Source organism: Eleginops maclovinus, chromosome 10, assembly GCF_036324505.1.
Source record: "Eleginops maclovinus isolate JMC-PN-2008 ecotype Puerto Natales chromosome 10, JC_Emac_rtc_rv5, whole genome shotgun sequence".
NCBI lineage: Eukaryota > Metazoa > Chordata > Actinopteri > Perciformes > Eleginopidae > Eleginops > Eleginops maclovinus.
The window spans coordinates 20,232,420-20,249,681 of record NC_086358.1 but is presented as its reverse complement, the minus strand read 5'-3'; the positions used below and the strand labels follow the sequence as shown (position 1 = coordinate 20,249,681).

The 17,262-nt window shown below is 37.4% G+C and overlaps 1 protein-coding gene and 1 long non-coding RNA gene across 3 annotated transcripts in view; both read left to right on the top strand.

Annotated features, from left to right (window-relative positions):
• Positions 1 to 17,262, top strand: part of LOC134870920 (carbonic anhydrase-related protein 10) — a 316,734-nt gene that overhangs the window by 39,822 nt on the left and 259,650 nt on the right. The gene's annotated exons all lie outside the window — the stretch shown is intronic.
• On the top strand, positions 8,635 to 11,913 carry LOC134870337 (uncharacterized). Its single transcript, XR_010166548.1, has 3 exons — positions 8,635 to 9,076; positions 9,786 to 10,041; positions 11,611 to 11,913. It is a non-coding gene; the product is annotated as an uncharacterized LOC134870337 (long non-coding RNA).

Sequence of the window (17,262 nt, the reverse complement as noted above, 5' to 3'; positions counted from 1 at the left end):
GCAGGAGAGGACTCTTTAAAGTAGAGTCACTACATACTGATATACACCTGAACATCAGCAGGATATTTTTTTAATAGTCAATTAATTGAACATGTTAACACAGACTTTACAAGGTATAACAATACATACACCAGTAGTTTTCATTCATGTTCAAAAGCAGCAGCAAGAAGAAGCTTAAAAAATAGCTAACATGGTTTATCGAAATCACAATTCAGTTCATAGTTGTCAGCATTCGTGATATTTGACTCATTTACATTGTTTTTTTTAACAAAAAATCATCTTTTTGTACGAAAAATAATCAAATGATCTTTACAAGTAAACCAAAATCATCAGACAAGAATAATCCAGAAATCATCGGTCCTGCTCATAGCCATTAAGGATTTTGTTTCTGAATAGTTTTTTCAGTTTCAATAAAGTTGCACAGTATTTCAGCTCCTCACTACAGTTATTCCACAGATCCACTTCTTTTGTTGGTATGCAGTAAAGTTTGGAATTTGTTCGTGTAGGTGGTTTTTTGAATGTGCAGTTTCCCCTCAGCATGTGTTGGTGTTCTCTCTATGAGGCAATTGTTGATTTGCAGCTTTGAACATAATTTAGATAGTTTTATAGTCGACCAGGTCTTGTGGTTTTAGTATTTTTAGATTGATAAATAATCGATTTGTTGCTTCTATCTAAGTAGTTTTATGTGTAATTGCCTTTAATTCTATTTTGGGCAAAGAGGATGCCTTAACAACGTGGTGTGAAAATAAGCAAGCCATTACTGCTGAGAGTTAACCCGGAGACCTATCAATTTAAGAAAACATATCCCTCTTTAGTCTCTATCATTCCTATCGGAATCTGAACATCTTAAGATACACATTACAAGAGCAAATGCAGCCGGCAGACTTTCCTAGAAACTAACCCTGGGTTTATGCCTCGTGAACCAGGCTGCTAAAATATGTTTGAACATTTCTAAGTCGATATAAAAAATTTAATTTTGGGCCAAAAGTGAGGATTCATGATTCAAAGGTTTTATTATCATTCACACAAGAGCTTCAAGGCTCCTCCAACAGGCCAACATACAATTTACTTAAGATATGTAGTAAAGGAAATAAAGGAAGAAAATATGTACATGTAAAATAGAATACATTAAACAAAATGTAAAATGAAATACCACACAGTGGAATAAAATGCTACTTATTGTAATATCATACACATATGTTGACTGTAAGATATGAATGATAAACATAAAGAAGTGGGGTCACTTCACAGAGCTCAGGAGTTGGGTCTCCTGGTGGATAACCCTGACCCTGAGTCTGCTGCTGGTGTGAGTGTGCCCACTGTGTTGGAGGCTGGGTTAGGGAAGGTGCTCATGCAACAGTAACGTGATCTAGTATTATGGAGTGTACACAGTGAATACAGGCTTCTGTTTCCCACAGCGAACACCAAAGCTGTCCCATGTCCAGGCATCCATTAATAAGCGCCTGTTTGTCCAGCCTGCTGCTCCGTTTATCTCAGCCTGTCTTCTATCAGCTCTCCATGGAGCACTCTCTTTACTAACCAACAGCTGCTTCATCACTTCATCATGCTCCTGCTGAGGCCGGCTGAGGATTCCCAACACCAGTTACTGTTGCTGCCTTCCATTTCCATTAGAAGTCGAAAGTCTGAACTGGAAGTGACATCACCTCTGAGTTGACCCATGCATGTAAAATAAGAGCTGGATCCAGCGTTGGAGGCGGGGCCTCGTTCATTCCTATGAGAGCTGCTTATTGGCGCATGAAAACAAAATGGCCTGAGATTCTCTAGAGCAAAATGTCACAAATTACCCATCATGCCTGGCTGTCGAGATCATGCACAGTTGAGTCTCCCCTTGAGCCCCGCCCCCGATCTCCCGCTCTCGGCTCAGTAGAATGAATGGAGAGAGAAAATAAATCTGGATTCAGCTTTTAGCGCATTTTACAACTTTAAGGACCTACTGTTTTAATAAGGGCTATAAAAGGGTTCATACTGGGTAGTTTAGTTAAAAAAAATTATCCACTGATTTACAGACGTCTCTTTCCCAATGTAAGTCAATGGGAAAAGTCTTTCCGGGCCGGGTGACGTCACAGACTAATACGGAAGTTGTAGTAACCGGAGTGGGCCACTACGAATATTTTCCTCAGCCTCTGAAGTTTGTCAGCAATTTTAGATTTAGTTTTAGTCTTAGCTTTTAGACGAAAATGGTTATTAGTTTTAGTCACATTTTAGTCCTTTTTAACCTTCATAGTTTTAGTCGACAACAACTCAAAACGTTTTAGTCCAGTTTTAGTCAATATGTCTTCTCTCTTTAAACTAATTCAATTAGGCAAATACAGGTATCTGAAATTGGAATCAAGGTGACAGTAGCAAGTGTTGAAATTTGTAAAGCAACATTTCACTCTCTTAACACTTTGTGTAATATCTGGATTCCTTTCCTTAGTTAGTTGGATATCTCTAGACTCACATTGATGCGATGCTGCTGGGCTGTCATTGCTGATCCACTAAGGTGCATACTATCTATATATACTAATTTAACAATATTATCATTAAAATATAGTATATCAATAATATCAAGTTTAGATTTTGAAGATTCAAATTATGTTATAACAAAATACAACTAGCCTATTATATATGTCTACCTGGCCTTAGAGATAAGAAACCATACACAAATATCTTCTAGATAAATTGCTGTGTCATCTTAAAAAAACAACTGCCGTGTGACTGGATAGTTACTGCAATACAAGCCCAGCCAACAATAGCCTGGAAGCCAGGCTCATTCCTTTGCTACCGCAAACGGAAAACTTTTCTGCAAGAAAGGCTAAACCAAAATGGCTAGCTAGCAAATTTGCCACTAGTTGCCGACTGCCCAGTAATATTGATGCTACTTTATTTTGATAGTCCATCTGTTGACACTCTATAGGTAATCAGTTGACATGCTTCAGCACCGGTCAAACAGACAAGTAACCTGTTTTTTGCAACAGGTTATTAATCACTATTCAACCTTACTATTTGTAGATTGTCAGCATCTTCTAAATCAACAATTAACTACTCAAAATCAATCTGTCAGTTGAAAGTCCACAGGGTCTTGTCAACTATCTGTTGATTATCTGCTTAAAAGGTCAACTAAAGATTACATTAAGGATTAGTTGACGGACACACTTTATTTATGAAAGGAAAACACACTGCACGATTACTGCAGGAGAAGGAGAGACGCCATGTGGCTACAAATTAGTTGGGAAGAATATGACCAACCTGAAGAGACACTTGAAGGCTCACCATCCTGCTATTTAAGCCACGATACGTTAGCTACCTGTAAACTGTAACGATACATGATAAGTCGTAATGCTAACTTAGCATATCAATTCCCTAATGTCAAGTCAATATGGTAACACTTTATTTTGATAGTCCATCTGTTGACAGTCAACAACACTGTTTCAACTGACAAGTGACATGCATTCAACTAACTGCCAGAATATAAGGTACATCTCAAGTGTTGATCTATAGATTTTTTAAAAAGTGTCTGTTGACTGTCCACAGGTTTTTTGCAACAGGTTAACAGGTTCCCACTATTCAACCTTACTATTTGTAGATTGTCAGCATCTTCCACATTAACAATTAACTACTCAAAATCAATCTGTCAGTTGAAAGTCAACAGGGTCATGTCAAATATCTGTTGATAATCTGTTGAGAGTCAAAATGTCAACTAAAGATTACATTAAGGATTAGTTAAGGATCAACAGATAAGCAACTAAAGTTTAGTTGAATATCTGTTGATGGTCAACTAAACTTTAGTTGACTATCAGCATGCTTTTAGTAGGCATTCTCCACCAAGCGTTTGTAGGCGTGTGTTAGGACTATCCAATTAAAGTGAAAAACTGTTGAGAACAGTAGAACGTCTATAACCTATCAACAGAACACATTCATCCACTAATTATATGCAACAGACATGGAAATAAAGCGAAACGTTTTGCACACCTGAACACAAACACTGTATAACTGAAGTCAATACCAGGCTATAAAGCACAGTACAACAAACACTGTAGGCAGCATATCAGAGAGAGCTCTTTTATTTTGAGAATATAATACAAATATAGTAAAAGCACATCTGAACAGATGTGATGGTCAAAATAAAGTGTGTCACACATCTCACAGCTGGTAGTTAATACCAGGCAAACAAAAATAAATCACTGCACTGCAGATTTTTACAGTTTAATAACTATAAATAAAAGAAAAACAAGACTTGGTCAAACGAAAGAACATTACATTACTGATCTACCCTGAGGCCAAGGTCAACCTTTAAAGGTATAAATCAATTAACAACAGTAATTAGGCTACAGAAAGGTCCTAAACTGAACTGTGGTTACCATCCCTTATGTCCTTGATAAGTCTTCCAGGTACACCATGTTTATATGTTCTTGCTAACCAGTAGGTCCACTCTATGAAGGAGAGCTGTTTTTTTAAGGTTTTCTCATAATGATTCCCCCGCATACGACAAACTTCCCTCTTGTATGTGTGCCATGCTCTCTCAATGTTTTGAATATGTAGTCATGTTTGTGGATCAACATAATTCTAGCTGAGGTTGATGCTGACATGCCTTTAGCCCTCCTGGGAAAGACTGACATATGCTTTCCCTTCATCACTCAGAACAAGACTTTGAGGCTTGACATGCTTCTTGACGATGGGAACAAGGGTCTCCTTGTTTATTCTCTTTATAAGGCGAAGAATGGGACGTCTGCTTGCAGCTTTAATCTCGAGTATACCAAACACCCACGATCTCTTAATTTGCAGGTGTTACCAAAGCGTCCTCTTCCATACTACCAAAAAACAGCATAAACAATATTACAAAATAATCTCTTGACCTTATGTTTAATAAATGTATTGTTAGTCAGGTGTAATTACCTTTTCATCTTAATCTGTTTTAAATTCCTTAGAACACATTAAACATGTTCACAGAACGATTTGCTGGAAAGGGATAATCTTCTCAAGATCTGAGTTAAGGTTATCCTTTTTTTCGACATTTCATGAATTTGTGCTTTTATTTTTGTCACATTAGGAACCAGAAAATCTTGACTGAAATGAATTGAAAACAATTACCAAATCTTGTGACACTGCAATGCAATTACATGTAATCTTGACTGACTTTGTCTGAATATTTAGTTATTTATTAATTATGTATGTCATTTTTGAGTTAAGAACACCTGTTCCTGTTTTATTTTACTAATGCATAAGATAAATACAGAAGCATAATGCATTCACTTGAGAAAAAATAGTTTCCCCTGTTTTCTGAGAAAAGTTTTCATGAAAAAAGAGAGAGTCTGCTGGAGGTATCTCATTAACTCAGATTAATTTATCAATTAATTTTTTTATGATAACTTTTCTTGGAATTCTGAGATAATAATATTGTTAGTGAAGAACAACAGAAAACATTGATTTCTGAAGTGTATGCATTACGCTTCTGTAGATAAACCCTCTTTCGGTTAAAGAAATACAACAAAATGCCAATGATTGCAAAGTGTTTCCTCTGTGTATGAATAAGTTACATATTTGTTGTTATCTTTGGGTTGGAAACCACCTCACACACTTACAAAGCCCAAAGAATTAACATATTTCTTAACATAATCAATATGGCACTATTAATGGAGAGGATGCTTGGTGATAGGAAGGCACCATTTTCCCCCGGGCTGGTTTTATTTAACATCAAGAAACTGTTCTCGGAGCAGTTTTAGTTGTGTGTTTCCTTATGCTTTCCCATTGTACTCAAGTTTGGCTTTGTCATTTCCTGTAGATTGTAAATAGGACATCCTTGGCAGAGGAATGGGGAGGGTGGATCACCATTGAAAATGACAGTGTCATGATGACATCATAATGAAACAGTTCTTGTATTAACTGATTGACAGCTTTGGGGAGAGTGATATTCATTTCAGCCTTTTTTTTAATATCCTATCTATGACTCCCCTCTCAACTACTCTCTATATCTATCCTAAATTATGAGTCACATAATGATGTCAACTATTTCAGGATCTAGAAAATGTAAACTAAATATGGTCAATTTACAACATGATGAAATTTGCAAGAGGCAAAAGTCACATCAGAGAGTTTTTGGGTTACTGCAACATATCTGGCCAACTAAAGCAGGTTATATTACAGGATGCTTTTGCAATATGCTTTCAGATTAACCATAAATCCATCCCACCATATATTATGATAACAGCATGTGCTGTAGTGCAAATGTACTCAATATACTCAAATGCACTCTACACATACTGTAATCTATCAACTACTGTAATAAGATAATACCTTTGCATTGCTTACCTATGGATGTACTTCATCCATGTGAATAAACTGCAGTGTGATGTAGAGAAAAGTGACTTTGTCCTAACACTTCTCCTCAAACGTCCACATCTTTTACGTCAGCATTCCCTGGAAATTGCAGGACATCAAATTGTATGATAAACTGAACATTGTCTATGAACACACGCACACATACACACACTAAGTTGGATACATAGTTAATTCAAATAACAGCAGCTTATGTAAAAACCATGCTGTTTATGCAAGTAAGCCTGGTTCATGGCAGTGTCATTATCTATACTATACGCTGAAATAAATATGTTCTAACATTAGCTAGCTGGCTACTTGTCTAAATTATATCTTGCCTCCATGGTTAACTGAGGGAGAGAGAACACAAATGTAGGCTTCACTCTAGAGGCCTCCACACACTTGATATCTTCATTTTTGTAAATCCTCCACCGTGGCATACACAAACCCCACATGGTAATATTTGGTATTACAGCACTTGAAGTTACTTGACGAGGGCATTGACATTTGTGCTATAATATGCATATTTCTTGTGAGTGTGTTCCAAAGTAACAAAAATGTTCCAAGAAAACAATGAACCGCCTTAGACATTTGTGAATTGCTTATACGGGCCTTCTGGTTCCTTCCTACAGCAATCCATGGTTCTGTGTGAACATGCTCTCTAGGTAAGCTGACTTAATATTAGCAAACATTAATATATAGCAGAAGAATGCCCTATTCCTACCTGCAGCCAATTGCATAACAAAATATGGGCCCTTTAGTTTGCAAGCATTTTATTCTTACCAGATGTAATGGTCCTTGGACTGGGAGGAGATCATCTTCGTTTTGTGCCGGCAGTTTTTGCATTTAAATTTGCGTTTCAACAAGTCAATCGTTTGCTACTATTTTTTTCTTTTTAAAGTCGACTTTTTGGTTTCTTTAACATAAACCTTTCTCAAAAGTTTTCGCTCCAGTGAAGCCATATAGCCGGCGGACCGAGCTAACTGTTGGTCAATTTATCTACCAAGACATCCCAAAAATCTAAAACTGGCACACTTTCATTTCATTGGTTGGAGAACTTGTGAGATACGCTTCATTTATATATAAACACCTCCTGGGACCAGGTGTTGAGTGTTAGTGGTCAACACATGACAACAGCGCTTCTACCGCCCGATTGGACTACTGCGCAGGGGAATTCTGTTTGTCGTTGGATTTCAGATCTTTTGGTCGCCGAGATGGTAAGTGTCAACTTCCTTAGGTAACATTGTCTTATTTAGAAAGCAGTCCTTATACTTTCGTGTGAACCAATAATATCACTTTTCTTTTCAGCATAAACATGGCATTTTTCATCAGGTGCGTTCAGTACCCCGCCCCTCACCTGGCAATGTGAGCAGTGCGGTGGGTCCCATGCATTTTACCCGGGCAAAGGCACGGAGAGGGAATAATGAGGGAGTAGAAGGAGATGATTCCATACACGAAAGTGGCAAATTGTGTTTATACATTTCAAAGTAGTTGACGTTAGTGTGCTTACTTCAAACTCTAGATATGTGGACTATCCTGACCAACTATGACTAACTTTATTAGCTAAGTGATATGCATGTTAACCGATGCTACCAGCAAAGCTAAGGACGTATAGCCATAGACAAGGTCTTAGGCAAAAGCTGATACAACAACTAAAGTTATCCTAACTGGAGCAGCAGGGCTAGCGGTTCATATAGAAGTTTCCTTAGTTTGAATCTTCTCCTTAATGAGACCCGCGGGATCGCGACCGACTTTACTGTCTTTAAGCGGCTGAGTCTCCCCGTTAAAGACATACCCACTTAGATAATCACATGCAGTTTGGGGCAAAAATCAAGCCGTTTTCTACATGCAGTATAAATGTGTTAATTACGCCTAATCTATAATGGTGTATTTGAATATTTCTAAATACTGGGGTATGGGTAACCTGGCTTTTTCTCTTGTGTTCCTCAAGGTCTTGGTGTCTTAATTTGGTCTTTTGGAGGGATAATTGATCATTTTGATCAGTAAATAAATGTTTATTCTTGCACCTAATCTGTGTTACAACTGACATCAACCCAAAAATTGCTGCAACAAATTATAAGACATAATATAGCATGGAATTGCATCATATACTTCTATCATAATTGTGTAAGCCCTTGCACACTCTAAATGTTCAACATTTGCATAGGCGCCTAACCAAAACACAATGTTTATTACAGATTTTTAACACACAGAGCTGAGCTGCATCTCAAACTAATCATCAGGTTCCCAACTTTCAGATGATGTACCACCTCTATGTGGCATTAACTGCTTACCTGCCATCTCCAAACATACGAAACATTTACATTGCATAGCTTTGTATTGAAACAAATTCATTGAGGCATCTGTTGGGAGAATTAAGTAAATAATTAAGTTAAATATTGATTACTCCAGTTTTGATCCAGACTCAGATTTAAAGTAACATTTAGATGAACACTGACGCTCTCAAAGAGGTGCACATTATTGTATCTGATAACCAAATGTTCATTGCTTCTATGATCAATTTTGTAATCTGTTGTCTTGTTGATCACATGATATGATGCATAAAAAACTGTTGACTTTGGCCCCTTTAGCCTTTGTTCCTATTTTGCAGCTGGTAAGGTGGAAAGTCTTATACCTGTCCAACAGCATATTCTCTGGAAAAACAAGGCTAAGATGCTCCAGTCTCGGGTGGATGAGCTAGAGGAGGAAAATGGCTTACTCAAACAATAACTTGAGGAGAAGAATTCTATACAAGAGCAAGGTTTGTACAGGTGGAGCAAAGTTTTACATTATGACTCTCCAGAACCTGTGTGACTTTTAAATAATTCTGGCGCAGTTTACCACAACAGTATTTCAGCTATTATTGAATATTATTGCCAGCCTTTCATTACTATTTTTTCTCAAGTACCTATTTTTGATTTGCCCTTACATTTTTACATTTAGTGCAGGTAGATATTTAGCTGGACAATATGAAGGATCCCTCAGGGCGTGTAAGCTGTTGACTGCTGCCTTGTCATGGCATATTGACTCTCCATTTAAAGATGAAGTCCACATGGACTTGGACATGAGCACTAATTGGGTGGAATTAATTGAAATACACTGATAGTGACAATAAAGTTCGACACAATGCAGTTTGAAAGTAGCAGACTAATGCATCTTCTCATACACAACTCCTTTTTCTTTATATCAAACATAAGACATCCCATTTAAAGTTTTGTGCACATTATTTGTACTTCTGCAATGTCTCTTCATACACAATCTAACCTCCACCCCACAATTAGTATGCACTTCATATGTACAACCTTTAATTAACCACCTTTAATTTTCAGTTTCTCAAGCTCAGTCACACCAATGTAATTCTGTAATGTTGTATATTGTGATAAAAGCAGACTCCTCTGGGCTTTAAGTGAATCATTTGTTGGGACTAAACTTAAAGTTTATTTATTTTGTCATTTATCATTCATCAAAAGATGGGAACTTGGAGATAATGGACACTGGAGATGAGGAGCCTCAGGCCATGAGGTTGAACTCCAGCACCCTTTCCAGCACTGACTCCAGCACTGAGTCAAGCTCTGACTCCAGCTCAAGCTCTACCTCTGACTCTTCTGATGAAGGAAAGAAGAACAAGAAGCAGAAAAAGAAGAATGGTAAGAAGAGAAGCAAAAAAAGGAAAGGAAGGAAGGAAAACAAAAAGGTGAAGAGGTCAAAAAGGAAAAGGAGAGCGAGGTATAATAAACTAAGACAACTGCTAAATGCATTTAGGTTATTATTGTTACTGCTTTATACTGGGTTTGGGGTATAGTACACACTATCACATTGACCAATCATCATCACTCTTATCACCAACGTACTCTTCATCGTGCCCCATATGCTTACTAGAGGTGTGAATCTTCAATGCCCTCACGATTCGATTTGAATTCGATTCATCTGTCAACGATTCAAATTCACAACGATTCTCGATGCATCTCAATGTATTGCATCCTCAAATTTCTATATTACTGCACATACATACTTTTGTTATCACTTAATACAAACATTCAGATAAATTTGAACTCCCTTTTTTATTTAGAAAGTGGTTTCAAAGATCTGACTGTTCAGTCTTTAATATAAAAAGCTGCATCTTTTCAATACCAGTACCTGTGTGACCCACTTCACATAAACTTAACAAAAACAAAACCTAAATCATTCTGCAGTGCATTACAAGTGTGCTGTAATCTACAAAAATAAGGCTTTCACATAGCAGCCCAGAGTTTTCCCTTGGTTAACTCATAGCTCTACTACTGGCCTTGCATCTCCCGACAGAACCCAATGACTCTATTTCAGCCTGCATGCAGGTTTTTGCAGCCCAACATTATTGTAATGCCGAATTCACACCAGAGCAGCAGTGAAGAGCGGCCTGCAGTGAGCTGCCATGCGATGTCTCTGAGCACACAGCGGACGTTTGATTCTGCCGGGGAGTGCAGCCAAACTAAAAGTTGGAGATATTTTAACTTTTAGTAGTAAAAGTGCAACCAGAGAGTAACCGCAGCCAATCAGTAACCTGAGTCCTGACATATTGACCTATGCTACAAATAATTTCTTCTCGCCTGAAACACATGAACACACCTCAGAAAAATGTCATCATTATGGCGAGCCGCACTCCGCTGCTGGCTGATGTGAATTTGGCATAACAGAGCAGCTGTTGTTGGTAGTGAGAGCAACAAGTTAGTGGACTGGAGATCGTTTGAATGCCATCTCTCACTTCCGCACACACCGGGTGTGTGTAAAGGTCCACCTTCGGTGAAACAGAGATCCGAGGAGAGGAGAGAAACTAGCGAGTCAGAAAAATGACAGCAAAACACAATAAGACTCTCACTAAGCTGATATGAAACCAAACTCCCAATTAGGGTCTGTCACCGCATCGATGCAGAATCGATATAAATCGAGAAATTTCCACACATCTAATGCTCATCTATTAGAGCTGTTTGAACTGAGCCTGTAATGAATCATTACATTTAAAGAATGTTCTCACCAGTTTTTACCACCAATATGTTTTTTACCAATAAATAGCAAATGATATTACTAAACTGGCACCGTGCGCACACAGCCACACTAGCTACTATAAAATACAATACATTTTCTAAAACAAACGGGAGGTCACACACATTTATCCAAGTTGTAGTCCCTTTTCAAGAGAAAATATGTGGGAAACACTGTGGCTCACCCTGCAACTAAGACACTGCACACAATACACACCACAACAATCCTTGGGCATCCATAACATTTATTGACATTAAAGTATTCTTTATTGTTCAGTTGCTTCCATCAGGGGATGTGGTGAGAAGATACCGGCATGTCCTCAAACTTGTGCAGAGAGGATTCAAGATGAGCAAAGCTTTCCAGAAAGTTCGGGTTTCCAGAAATGCTGTGAAAGACACTGCAGCAATTGCAGAAGAATACCTAGTGGACAAAAGAGTCCTAGACCAGTTCAAGGGTAAATACACACGTTTGAAATTAGCCCAAGTTTGTCAGAAAACAATTGTTGGTGAACTGGCAGAAAAGACAATTGAAATGAAAAGCAACAAACAGCTCATCCCCTCAAGGAATCCTGAATGTGGGCTGAACATTGTTGTTGTTGTTGTTGTTGTTGTTGTTGACCTTGGCCTCAGGGTAGATCAGTAATGTAATGTTCTTTCGTTTGACCAAGTTGTTTTTCTTTTATTTATAGTTATTAAACTGTAAAAATCTGCAGTGCAGTGATTTATTTTTGTTTGCCTGGTATTAACTACCAGCTGTGAGATGTGTGACACTTTATTTTGACCATCACATCTGTTCAGATGTGCTTTTACTATATTTGTATTATATTCTCAAAATAAAAGAGCTCTCTCTGATATGCTGCCTACAGTGTTTGTTTTACTGTGCTTTATAGCCTGGTATTGACTTCAGTTATACAGTGTTTGTGTTCAGTTGTGCAAAACGTTTCGCTTTATTTCCATGTCTGTTGCATATCATTAGTGGATGAATGTGTTCTGTTGATAGGTTATAGACGTTCTACTGTTCTCAACAGTTTTTCACTTTAATTGGATAGTCCTAACACACGCCTACAAACGCTTGGTGGAGAATGCCTACTAAAAGCATGCTGATAGTCAACTAAAGTTTAATTGACCATCAACAGATATTCAACTAAACTTTAGTTGCTTATCTGTTGATCCTTAACTAATCCTTAATGTAATCTTTAGTTGACATTTTGACTCTCAACAGATTATCAACAGATATTTGACATGACCCTGTTGACTTTCAACTGACAGATTGATTTTGAGTAGTTAATTGTTAATGTGGAAGATGCGGACAATCTACAAATAGTAAGGTTGAATAGTGGGAACCTGTTAACCTGTTGCAAAAAACCTGTGGACAGTCAACAGACACTTTTTAAAAAATCTATAGATCAACACTTGAGATGTACCTTATATTCTACTGGCAGTTAGTTGAATGCATGTCACTTGTCAGTTGAAACAGTGTTGTTGACTGTCAACAGATGGACTATCAAAATAAAGTGTTACCATATTGACTTGACATTAGGGAATTGATATGCTTAGTTAGCATTACGACTTATCATGTATCGTTACAGTTTACAGGTAGCTAACGTACCGTGGCATAAATAGCAGGATGGTGAGCCTTCAAGTGTCTCTTCAGGTTGGTCGTATTCTTCCCAACTAATTTGTAGCCACTCTCCTTTTCCCACAGTAACCGTGTAGTGTGTTTTCCTTTCATAAATAAAGTGTGTCCATATATCTAGTCTTTTTTTCCAACCAAAACCTTTTTGCGCTGAAGCCATCATCTTGTTATTTTCTCACTGTTTGGACATTACCAGTTGTAGCTGAGAAATGTGAGTGATGTGTGCAGATTCCCAGAATGCCAACTAATTCAACAAATGACAGGGATGCATTTTGACAGACAAGATGGACAATTTGGGGGAAATTAAATATCCTGCATTTTGAATGTCCGATTGTCCACCATTAACACTTTAGTCCCGTCTCGTCTCGTCAACGAAAACAAAATATTGATTTGGTCATAGTCTCTATTATCAAAAATCTATTTTTAGCTTGTCATTGTCTTTGCCTAGTCATTTAAAAAAGGTTATTTATGAACATTTTTTGTCATAGTTTTCGTTGACAAAATTAACACTGGTCTGGAGCACTTCCTGGGAGCTTGAGTTGACTGGTTCCACTAGAACAGAAAAAGATGGCCGCCCGCAGGAAAGTTGTTCGCCTTGTTTATAGCTTTAGCAGTCACCTCGGGTTAGCCATTGTGAGCAAAACCGGTTTATACTTATGCTTTATTTTGGATTTTTTGAACATGGTAGCAACATATTTATGGATAGAAGATGAGCAGTACCACATCTGATTTAATGTGAGAAGTATAATACAGAAGAGCTAAGCATGTGACATTATCAAAGTGTTCTCTTAACCTCCATTTTTAATGATAATCTCGGGTATGGCAAGTTGTCTCCGAGTGTCTAAGTAGGAATTCAGCCCTCGGGGTTCGTCCCAATTGAAATTTCCAACTGGAAACTCTGATACTCCCACTGGAACACACCATTTGCTCTCCAGTCAGCATTTCATACTCTGTGAATAAAGCCTCACTAATGAAGCAAAGAGAATAAATATTGATTTTACATATTTGTATTGAACCAGTCTACAGTGACTGGTGTTAAATAATACGATTGAAAAGTGTGCACTGGAGTTTCACTTGTGTGTGATATGCAGGCTTGGGATAATGACATGAAACTTTAGCAATTACATGAAATTATGTTGTCAGGATAGCAAAAAAATAGGTAACTAGTAATCTGAATACATGAAAAAAATAGTCATTTATTTTAAATGGGGATAACTAGCAGGATTACAGCGTTTTAATATGTTATCATGAATGATAAATTATAAGTAGACGTACGTGTAATTGAGCTTTTTGCTTTTAATTAAAGTTTTGAACAAAAACCACCAGTGACGTGCGGTGAAGTTCATGGCTGGTGAGGCACTGACGTCATCACAATCAGATTTGAACTGGACTCACTAGCACCCCCTGCCATGAGGCAGGAGAACTGCGTGCCTCACCTAGTCTCTCTTCGCAGCGGTTTTGCTCAGCACTAGAGACACGTTACAGACATACAGTTGACAAAAAACACTGTATATTATATACACCAGCTAAAGTATGGAAATGAGTTAATATAGCCAGAGTGTTTGAACATTTTAATAGCGACATACAGACAGACAGCAGTTACAGTCTCCCTGTATAGCATGTCAGCAGGTTGGTGCCTCACCGAGCAGCCGTTCTCAGTGTTTGAACGTGAATATGAAAATTCAGCGATTTTGGATCAAAATAATGTAAAACTGGTGAAATTAAAAGGAAAATAACTTTATAATACAAACAACTGGATAAATATGATCATTACATTTATTTCTTCATTTTACTTTTCATGATGAGGGGAGGCAGGTGAGGCACGGCCTCACCTGCCTCCCCTCACCGCACGTCACTGAAAACCACATTTATAAACTCTACTTGCTGTAAGTATAGCCTAAAACAGAAGAGGACCATTTTTATTATCCTAAATCTTTTTTTTTGTTAATGTCACGTTGTTCTGTTCTCTTACAAAATACACTTACAGTAAGTAAAAAACATCTTATTGATATTTATTTTATTGTATTGTATTAATTTGCATGGCATTTGAAATGTAAGTAATGCAAAAGTAACCTAAAGTATTTGGGTTACATTTGTTTTATGTTCTAATCAGGTCACGTTACTGGTATGATTATTTTTTTTACAGATATATTTAGCGTTATATTTGAAAAGTAATCCTCACAACCGTTTGTTGTTTCCACTAGATGATGTGCATTTTTATAGGGCAGGGGGTTTGAAACTATGGCCCGGGGGCCAAATGCGGCCCACTTTTACAGTAATTGGCCCAAAGCAAATGCTAAAAGTATAATTGGAATATAGCCCACACCTGAAGCTTGTGCTTTCTTGTATTGTATTACTTAAATATGTAAAAATAACATGTTTCACAGTAGTATTCATGTGTTAATAAGACCAACTTTCAAATAAATTCAGTAAATTAAAGTTAAAAAATGTTTCAAACAAATCATAGTTGATGAAAAAAAGCCCAATAACTTTTTAACATAACAAGCTTGAAATATATCCTTCATATTCCCCCTTATTATAAGCTGCAGCTTCTGTTTAAAGGAATGAGCTGCCAACTAAATAAATGAACCCCTGTGGAGAGCTGAAATGTTTCTTAAAGCATATTCAAGTATCAAGAATCATTTCCCAACATTTGATTGATTTTGCTAACTTATAAGTTAACTTATAAGGCAAAATATCTCACCTCCAGTGAGGGGCCCGGCCCTTCGTATGTTTTTCTTCATGTGGCCCTCAGGGAAAAAACTTTGGACACCTCTGTTGTAGTGTATTAGTCATTTTTAAAGTAACCCTCCAAACCCTGTGTGCACATATGGGCATGCTGTTTAGTATTGCAACAACCTCTCGGAGTAAGAATAAGCGTCTTAGAGCAGCAATCTATTTCAACAAATCATCTCACTAACCATTATCTACTGTTCATCAGTTTTTATGATTTCATAAAGTAATGATCAGTGCTGCAGCATCCAGTTTCTACATATTTCATCATCTGACTGCTGATATTGGAGTTGCTTTTTTTTGATTGGCAGCAAACAGTAATAATGTACAAATGGAAATGAAATATTCTCCCTGCAGTGGTGCAGGAGGTCTCTGAGCCTCTTACCTCCTCCTCACCTGGTAATGGCTCGTTTCTCCACCCAGATGGTCTCTCTGTGGGGATCACAAGCTGTATCTAAAGACATTTACTCCCCAAGGTTAGCAAAGCAAATGTAATCCCGCTCTCAGGCCCGTGTCACTGCGGCTGACCTTTGGAATATTGCTTATCCTTCCTGAGCTCTCTCAATTAGCTTTTAATTTGGGAAAGGTCACAGATAACTCTGCAGCACTCCTCTGCTCGCTCCCACCTCCTCCTCCTCCTCCTCCTCCTCCTCATGTCATCAGCTCCTCTCACACTGGGCTGCAACTTTTCTCCATGTTACTGTAACTGATGGAAGCACGCAGGACATGTGACTTATTTAATGGACGTGTTTATTAATAATTGAACTTTTACTCACTAAAATGTACAGTTCCTGCTGTGTTGTTAAACCTCATTTAAACCCGAATGGACGAGTAGAAACAGAATTCCAGCCAGCTAATAATCTACCATTATAATGCTTCATATTATTATTTTTGCAACACTATTACCAATGGAAGTTAATATCACAATTAGTGTATTTTTTATTTGTTTTTTTAATTTAATAATAGTCTGATTACAGACATTAATTTGTGCAGGTCTCTTTGTGTTGTATCAAATCAGTCAACACTCAAAAAATGCAATGTTGACTTTATTTACATTTATTATGTCTACAGGTTCCACATAATTGTATTGGGATGGTTGAAAGCAATAATATTAAACAAATAATATTCATAAGTTTGCTTTCAATTAATTGAATGAACGCCACCTTTTGAATAGTTTCACTGAAGGTACATAAGCAGGCCATTGTAACTTATTACATAATAAATATAATACAAAAAAAAAAATAGTAAAGGAAAGTACGGAATACATAAACATAATTAGAAAAAAATGTCTTATCCGAAATCCTTTATTTGTCACGCAGCGGGGACATTTTCAACGTTACAGTGAATGTGACATAGCAAATAACATGGTGATCAAAAAAATGAATAGGCTACGGGGACAAGCACACGTAAGTAAAAAATACAAGTAAGACATATATGTACACGTCCATATAAATGTTTGGAGATGGTATACAACAGTGATTATTGCTGAGTGAAGTAGCTGCAAGAAAAACTACAAAATCAGAATGTAAGAGAGAGCACACGCACAACTTGTTTGAAGGC